Consider the following 9,351-nt stretch of genomic DNA (forward strand, 5'->3'; position numbering starts at 1 on the left):
TTATGACATTAATATTTTGTGTATCTCTTGTAATGTCATATTCCCCACAATCCCATTTTACACAACTAACCCCCTTGTACAAATGAGAAAACTGAGGCACAGAAAGATTTGTTATCAATGGTTATATAACTGGTTATATAAATGAGAGAGCTCAATAGCTCAAGTTCTTACCTACTATCATAAATCTCATACTAATGTATATTTGTATTTTTACACATATAATGCATCTATAAATAATATTTATAATTATGTTTTAAAGTTACACATAAATTTCATACTGTACAAATAGTTTTTCAAGTTGTTTTCCCTGGAAATTTGTTTGTAAGATTTACCCATGTTGGGTCAGGGTTTTAGCTCGGTGATGCTGCTGCCTGCCTTGCAAGCACAAGGTCCTGAATTCAGTCCCCGGTACCACCCCCCAAAAACATTCACCCATGTTGATGTATGCAGATGGATTAGGTCATTCATTGTCACTGCTGGGTAGAATTACACTGTACAAATAAATCAGGTTTATTTGGCCTTTTTTTGCCACTAAGGGGAGGTTAGTTTCAGTGCTTTCAATTAGAGAAATAATATGCTGAGCAGCCTTCCTTATATTTTCTTGGGAATATTTGCAAGACTTTCTCTATGATAGACAAATCCAACAAATGTGCTGGGCCCTAGAGCTTTCACCTCTCCAAAATGGCTACATAGTACCAACTTATTCACCAGTAATATTCAAAAGTTCCTGTTTCGCCTATCCTCCCTGCATTAGTTTTCTAGGGCTCCCATAAAAAGTACTGTGCAATGAGTGGTTTGGTGGCAGAAATTATTTTCTAACCAGCCCAAGATTAAATTGTTGCCGGGGTTGGTTGGTTCTCTGACATCTTTCCTTAGCTTGCTGATGGACTGTTTTCTCTGTCTTCACATGACCGTCCCTCTGTGGACCTGTGCCCTGATTTCTTCTTGTTGTAATGACACCGGTTAGATTAAGGGCCACCCTAATGACTTCATTTTATCTTATGTCTACAGAAACTGTCTTCAAATATATCACCCTCTGAGGTACTGAGAGCAAGGACTTTAACACGAACTGAGGCGATGAGATGATGTAATACAGCTCATAACATTTGCTGTGTCAGTTAATTGTCAGTTTAACTGGATTGGGACTCTGGGAGAAGTGATTGGATAATGGAGGAGTTGCTGAACATGCTGTTAGGAGGTAGGGTCCAGTTGCAGGTGGGTCACTGGGGTTTGCTTCTGTAGGTTGTCTTTCACTGGCTGGTGCTCCTCCCCCGGCTCTTCTTCCCAGCTGCCACGAAGTGAGCAACTTTGCTTCACCGTAAACTTCTGCCATGATGTTTCTGCCTTGGAGCCACTAAACATGGACTGAACACTTTGAAATAATGAGGCAAATTAAACATCTACTTAAATTGCAGGTGTTGGGGGCCAGGTATTTAGCTCAGTGGCACCGCGCCTGCCAATCAAGCCTAAGGTCCTGAGTTTGATCCCCGGTACTGGAAAAGATAAATAAAAAGAGATTGCAGGTGGTGGGTATTTTGTCGTAGCAGCAGGAAAGCTGACCAGCAATTTGACAACACTTGAGTTTATCAACCTTAATTATTTTTACAAATTAATGATAATAAATGGTATTGGGTCATTTAGCCATTTATTGACATGTCTATATTCCCACCTAGACAGTAGATTTTAAAAGACAAGGCATTTAATCTTACTGATCTTTGTACCCCACTCAGTAGCACATAGTTGATGTATAGTAAATACCCTTTGAATTACATTTTTGAGCACATGTGAAAACAGAGACCAATAAATTTGATAGATTTTTGTCTAATTGAAATTGCATTTCTTTGAAGTTATTTGTATTAAATTTCATAAGGTTCACAGTCAAGTGGATAAGTTCCTGTCTTGATGATCCAGTTTGCATTTTATCAAAGTCTGTTTTCTTCCTCTTTTACTGGAAGTCTCGGAAAGGCATTTCACAAACAAATGTTTATAGATCCCAGTATATCCAGGAAGGGTGGGGACATGAAATAGATACAATACAAAATCAACTTAATTTGCTTTGGATTTGAATTCTCAATTAAAACTATGAATCAGTAGAGTAAAATGAATCCATAATCTAATTAGCTTGATCTAAATATTTAGAATTTCTTTTCATATATTTTGACAATTTCAAGGCATAATTTTATAAAAATTTAAATTAGTTTTAAAAATACAGGTTCTAGTTGGAAACAAATAGCTTTTCGTTACAAAATTCCCTGGCTCATTTCCTCTCTCTGGATGTTGTAGCAAGGAATGAGCCCTCTTTCTTCTAGAACAAGGTAGCAGCTTTTGTGTAACTAGTAACCTGGAGTTTTAACTCTGTAGTTATAATTCAGCATATATAGCTTATAGGTATATATAGTAGGTAACGTTTAAGAACGCAGAATACATTCTCCATTTTTTGTTATCCTTTCCCCTGGGATCCTTAACAAGAAGAAGAAAGAGAAGGGGGAGGGAAACGGGTAGGCAGGTGATGAGGGAGGAGGAGGAGGAGGAGGAGGAGAAAGAGGAGGAGGACAAGGACCAAGGACAAGCTCAAGGAGAAGGAGAAGGAAGAGGAGAAAATCCAAACATGACTCCTGTGGAGAAGTTGTAAAGTTGCAGTGCCTTAGAACTTTTTAAGAAGTTGAAAAGGAAGCCTTTTTTTTTTTTTTTTTTTTTTTTTTTTTTTTTTGTCCTGTCCTGGAAAGATTTGACTTGCACCGGAAAGAAGAATGTTTTGGTGATTTTTTTTTTTTTTTTGAGATGCAACCTTATAAACATTTTGACTGGAATTAGTTATTTGAACTTTCTGAGAAACTTCTAGGATGCCAGTGATTAAAGAATCACACAATAAAAATCCTCTTTATATCCATGCAAGGTTATACTCCCCTTCAGGCCATTGGTATTGCCATTTTTCTGATCAATAGAGTCCTACCAGGTGTAGTCATAAGCTTTCAGGGAGGCTCAGCTCCTTACATTCCTCCTCTCTGTGGCGCTACAAATTCCTGGGGACCTTACATCAATGAACAGTGGGCAGTCTGGTCACAAATGATTCACGAGAAGTTGGCCTCTGGGAACAAAAGTGGAATAGGAATGAAATTATGTTATGGAGCTAATAAAATTATTATTATTATTAAAATTACTTTCATATAAGAAGCTGCTGCCTTTCCTAGCTGAAGAGGTCACTACAGTGTCTGGGAGGTTACAGAAGTACTAATTTGGTGTGACTCACCTCCTCCTGAATAACTCCCTCATTTCCCCTAATGCCACACTTTATTTTTAGCTTTGGCCTTCTGCAGCACTTGACCTTTTGCCTGGATAGAGGAACACACTGTGGATCTCAAACTTGCAGCCTTCCCTGTGCTGTGCAACATAGAGGATGTGTGTATTAGATGGTGCTTTCTTTAGGAAACTTGCAATCCAGAGTGGTCATTTAAGACACAGTAAAATTGGTCATGCACACATACATACTTTCATATGCATGCATACACACATGCACTTGTACACACACCCTTTTGGTAGCAATGCCTTGCATGACTGAGTTAGGATCTTTCTCTCTTTTGCCACCTGCTGTAAGAAATTTGTGTAGTCTTAACATTTTATAAAATATTTTTAAAAATGTGGATGAGCATCTTAACTCACTCATTTAGAAACATTATCTCATTCATGTAGAGAATTGCAAGAACCTAGGAACAATCTTCCAAAGATAAGTCTGGTTAAATAAATCTTGGAATATTCATACAACAAAATGCTATGCAACTATTCAAATGATCATCAAGAAGTTTTTTAAATGAAATGGTTTCTTAGTCTATTTCTTGTTGCTACAACTGAATATCTAGACTGGATAATTTATAAAGAGAAGAAATTTATTTCTCACAGATATGCAGGCTGGGAAATCCAAGGTTGGGACAGGTCTAGGGAGGACTTTCTTGCTGCTGGGGACTGTTTGTGGGGTTCCCAAGTGGCACAGAGCACCACATGGAGAGGGAGTTAGTGAGAGGCTTTTATAAGGAGACTGACTCACGATAACTAACCACTTACTGGGTCCATTAATCTATGAATGGATGAATCCTTCATGAAGGATTACCATTATCCAGCCATCTCCCAAGGGTCTCATCTCCAAATACCACTATGACAATGATGATCAAGTTTCCAGCTCATGCATTTTGGGGGACAAACATTTAAACCTTAGCAAATGAGAAAACACTCTCGAAATTTTTAATCTTACAAAACTGAAACTCTATACCCACCAAACACTAATTCTCCTTCCCTCTTGCCAGCCTTTGCTAATTACCTTTCTACTTTCTGCCCACTTTTGACTACTTGAGATACTGCAGATGAGCGGAATTATACAATGTATGTCCTTTTGTAACTGGCTTATTTTTCTTAGCATAATATCCCTTGAGATTCATCCATCCTAAAATGAACGTTTTTTTCCCATTAAGTTTATGGGTACATTTTGGGCATACAGTACAGTTACATTCATCATTGGGAACTTGTACCTTTACAAGATGTATCTTGGTTCTTTTCTTTTCTTTTCAGCTTTAATTGAGTTTATTGGTACATTTTAGGGATACAGTACAGTTACATTCATCATTGGGATCTTGCACCTCTACATGACAGGTCTTGGTTCTCATTTTTTTTCCCCTTGTCCCTGCCCTCCCTTCACCCCCTCCTCCCCTCCCCATCTACAAACACTTTATTTCCATCTTTTCATTTTTTTCTCCATTCCCCAGCCTTCCCTTCAACCCCTCCACTCCTCCCTATTTACGAAGATTTTGTTTCTATTTTTTCCTTTTCTCATATTTTTTCCTTTCTCCAAACCCTCCCACTTCTCCTACCCCTTTAGAACTTTTCTTCCTATTTCACATTATCAATTATTCTAAAATGAACTTTTGATATGAATTCCTCCATAGCCAGAAAACTTTTACATTCCTTGTAGGAATTAGAAGTGACTCTAGAACATCCAAGACAATTTCCCTTACCACCTACTTTAATGTAATGAAAAATGCAGAGAAAAGCAGTGCAATGCTAAAGGTCAATAATGGCAAAATTGAGCTCAACAAATATAAATAATAGAGGTAAGATTTTAGGTCTTTCGTATGTTGTACAGGAATTTTCATGTTTTCCTTTTCTACTCAATATTAATGGTTTAAAAATAGCTTTGTTTAGTAATACTCCATTTTGTATTCAAAGCAAAAGCATCTGCCTTACTTACCTGTTCAGAAGGTATGCAACAATTCTCTTCGTGTTTCTTCAGTTTTGTTTGTAAAATGCATTCCATAGATGGTCAGATTTTACATTCTGGGCATGGGGGATCCTTTTGGCAGTTTGTCCTAATGTGGCTGTGACCACACAGGGTGGGACAGCACATGAAGTGGGTCTTCCCAGATCAACTGATACTGGGAAGGGTTAACCACCTCCTCTGCCTTCACTGTTACCAGCACTCACCTTCCTCCATCACCACTCTTACATGTAATATATTTTAAATCAAAGTATGTGTGTGTGTGTGTGTATATATATATATATATAACCACATAGTTCAAGAAACATGGAAGATAAATTGCTTCTTTGTGGAAGTTAAGTATATTCCTACACATTTAATCTTTGGACTAGGACCTACTCAAGTCATGCATGTTACTTGACTGGCTCATGTGGACATTTTAATTTGTTATCCCTGTGAGAGCTCACAAAAGTAGCTTTGCCAATATGTCAAGCATGTAAGCATATGTGTGTATGTGAGTATGAAAATAATCAAGCTTTTAAGGCACACTCCAGCTCCAGATGGGGACTAGCATTACAAAAATAAAATTGCAAAAATATTTTTAAAGATTTTGAAGAAGTGTAGTAAAGATGTCTAGCCCTACCAGAGATAAAACATAAAGCTACCATAGTTGCAAGTCTCATGGTGCACAAGACTAGACACCTCACAGTCCAGAAACAGATTACTACATCTAGAATTTAGTATATGCAATTTGGCATTCTTGAAAATATGCAAAAAAGGCAATACGTACACATTTTTTTATAAATGTTATTTAAAGGGGGAAATTTTAAATTAGTAGTGGCTTTGGACTTCAGTTTTTACACACACACACACACACATTCCATTTTATTAATATATTCAGATACTTTTTTCTTTTGAGCATCATCCATAATGTAAGCAATAATAAACCCCTCAGATTCTTGCAAGACAGTTCTTTCATCAAGAAGTCTAAACAACGGGGAAATTAATCAAGATTTAACTCAAAAGAGTGAAGTTTTAAACCAGTGGAAAAGAGAAAAATATTGAGGCTGATTCTTTTTTTCCCTGATATTAAATTATATTTTTTGATTTTGTATTCTTATAGATTTTTTTCTGGAGAAAAGAAGCAGCCTGCTTCTACTTTAACTGAAATTGAAGTTAAATTGGCAAATTTATTTCAATCTGAATTTCTCACACTCTTGACTACTTTCAAGTAAGTATTTAAGCAAAGTGAATATTTCATTTTTTTATGTTTTATTTCTATATTGTTTACTCTCTTAAGGAAATTATTAAATCAGCTATTATTAAATTGTAAATATTTTGGACAAAGACATGATACAGAGAAATATATTTTAATTGGAATTTCTATTAGAGTGGTAGAGTTCTGTAATTATTTGCAATTTGATTCATATGTTGTTAATAACTCTGAAGATTGTGAAACTTTGTCTTGAAAAGATATTTTTTCTTCTGCCTATGCCAAGTTGTCTAGAAAATACAGAAGAATATGCATAAAAGTTGAAGTCATTTATCCTAGAAATAGAATCATTCTAAAATTCTGTTATCTTATAATATGAAGGAATTTTTGAATAGTTTTTAGGAAGTTAGAATTATAGCTAATGAATTTAATATAAATTTTTTTACTTAATTTTGACAAAGTCAATGGGAATTTCAAACAGCTTTTGAAACAAGTTAATAAGAATTTACATGTTATTTTTAATAAAGTACTGCAAATAATAGAATCTTTAGTGATTTATACTTTTCCACATTGCACATAAATGCAACAAAATTTTTACGTCCCCCTAAGGATAAAATTACAGAGAAAAATTGCTTTTACATTCATAAAAGAAAACTATATGAACTATCATTTTAAGAATTACTGAAATTATTTGATCTTTAGGTGAGAAATTTTAGGTAGTACCCTACCCAGGAAAAAACTACCAATGAGAATTTCCTGAACTTGCAATAATATTAAGAATTAACTATTTTCCCTTTTTTTGTATCCATGTTTTTTACTCCTGCCCAATAACCATGAAAATATGTAAGCCACCAGGTGGCAGAGTTGCCTTCGTTTAGATTGAAGATTACATATTTTTTTTCCCACTGATCACCGTTTTATATTTATTTTGAGTGTCTTTCAAATATTTTATTCTTGCATCCCTAACATCATTTTGAAAATATGCACATCATGTAAACTTTAAAGCTTATGTATTCAATAAAAGTTTAGATAATTGATGAGATGTAACTTTGGCATATTGAAAATACTGAAATGTTAAAATATAATTGTTATGCCAATTTTTAAATTAATCTAATTGAACCCAAAATACACAGAAATGTGTATTAACCACCATCAGGCTCATCTTTTACAGTTGTATGCTCCTTAAAATCTTATTTGTCATTTTATTTCTTCCACAGAATTGTATACTAGCATAGAATATTTTATGCTAGAAAGTTATGATCATTGTATTATACTTCTCTGAAATGAGTATATGAATAAATGAAATTATTATTATTATTATTATTGGTACCAGGGATCAAACTCAGGACTTTGCACTTGTGAGGCAGGTGTGGTGCCACTGAGCTAAATCCCCAGCACCTAAATGAAATGAATTTTTAAAAATTTCTTGTGACCATAGGTGCTGTCAAAATTTTACTAGTGTGCAGTTAGTCTAACATTGCGAGTACAGTACATGTCAACTTTTGATACATGTATAACAAAAAGAGTAAAACTAATTAGAAATACATCTCGATATACTGGGATATAAGAAGTTTTGCTTATCCCTTTTTGAGACCAAGATTTCTCCTCTTGTAGGTAATACAGTATATTACAGTAAGATTCTAGGTGACAGGGTACGGATGTCTCATAGAGGTAGACAGCTTGCCTAGCATCTCCAAGCACCTAAGTTCATTCCCCAGTACTGGGGAAAAAGTGAGTAAAGAAGTAGGCCATTCTTTATAAAGTAGAGGCACCCTTGTGAAAGAACAGTAGGGGAAAGGAAGTCTAGTGAAAGGAAAGCTTATCAATTTTAACATAATATGAGCAGATTAATTTTAAGAAAATTATGTATATTATTTGAGGATCTAAAAATTGGTTTCCTTAGAATGGTATTTCTCAGCCAAAGGAGATTTTGCCTTGAGGATATTTGGCAGTGTTTGCAGATATTCTTGGTTGTGACAGCTGTGGGCAGGGTGTTGGCATCTGGTGGGTAGATACTGCTAAACTACTTTCTTTCTAAACCAACACAGCTGAAAGCCTGAAAACTACCAGCTGCTCAATATGCTTATGGAAGGAAAAAGAAAATGAAAAGGACAGAAAGCATTATACAATTGACATAGAAAGAACTATAATAACATTCATGGAATCTTGGAATTAATTTACTGATGGTAACGAGTACAGGATCCTGGGAGAGATTTTGCCTAGCATGAGAAAGGCTCTGGGTTTGAATCCCAACTCCACAAAAAGCAAGACAAATAAAAACACCTGAAATCTTCAGCATATTTCATCCTCTTCTGTTTGTTCAGTTTTCTTAATGGAAAGTAGGAGTTCCAGATAAAATGAAAGTTTATAAAATTTCCTAATATACATTTATTTGTTCATTAATATGAAAAATCCCGAAAGACATAAAAATATGACAATGACCAGTCATTATTCCACCTAAATATCTAAAATGAATAATAAACAGCCTGTCTTGTTTATCTCATCCCACCTTGCCTAGGTAATACTTGTTAATTTGTTGGTGCCCAATATTTCAAAATTTTTGCTAAGTTTCTATGGTCCTATTTATCTAGGTAATACTTGTTAATTTGTTGGTGCCCAATATTTCAAAATTTTTGCTAAGTTTCTATGGTTTCTCTAAGTTTCTACCTTTGAGATCTGGAATATAAAACATTAACATGGCTTCCAGAATTGCCTATTTAATTAAATAGTCCTTTCCTAGAATTAAAAATACAGTGTGGTGTGCTCGCTTTGGCAGCACATATACTAAAAATAGTGTGCTGTATTGGGGAGGGGAGTATTGTATATATGCACACATATATGTGCACTGTCCAGAATGAAAGATAATTTTTACTAACATATAATATTTCTAAACTTC

At 35.1% G+C, this 9,351-nt stretch overlaps 1 long non-coding RNA gene across 2 annotated transcripts; it reads left to right on the forward strand.

Moving 5' to 3' along the window:
• Positions 1-219: 219 nt before the first annotated feature.
• LOC104859226 lies at positions 220-8,596 on the forward strand. 2 transcript variants are annotated; one of them, XR_779310.3, is made up of 3 exons: positions 220-1,198; positions 6,366-6,473; positions 8,504-8,596. It is a non-coding gene; the product is annotated as an uncharacterized LOC104859226 (long non-coding RNA). The 2 variants fall into 2 exon arrangements; XR_779311.1 differs by lacking the exon at positions 220-1,198 and adding an exon at positions 5,033-5,099.
• Positions 8,597-9,351: the final 755 nt, after the last annotated feature.

Source organism: Fukomys damarensis, unplaced genomic scaffold (assembly GCF_012274545.1).
Source record: "Fukomys damarensis isolate Sample0158 unplaced genomic scaffold, DMR_v1.0_HiC HiC_scaffold_18, whole genome shotgun sequence".
In the NCBI taxonomy this organism is placed as follows: domain Eukaryota; kingdom Metazoa; phylum Chordata; class Mammalia; order Rodentia; family Bathyergidae; genus Fukomys; species Fukomys damarensis.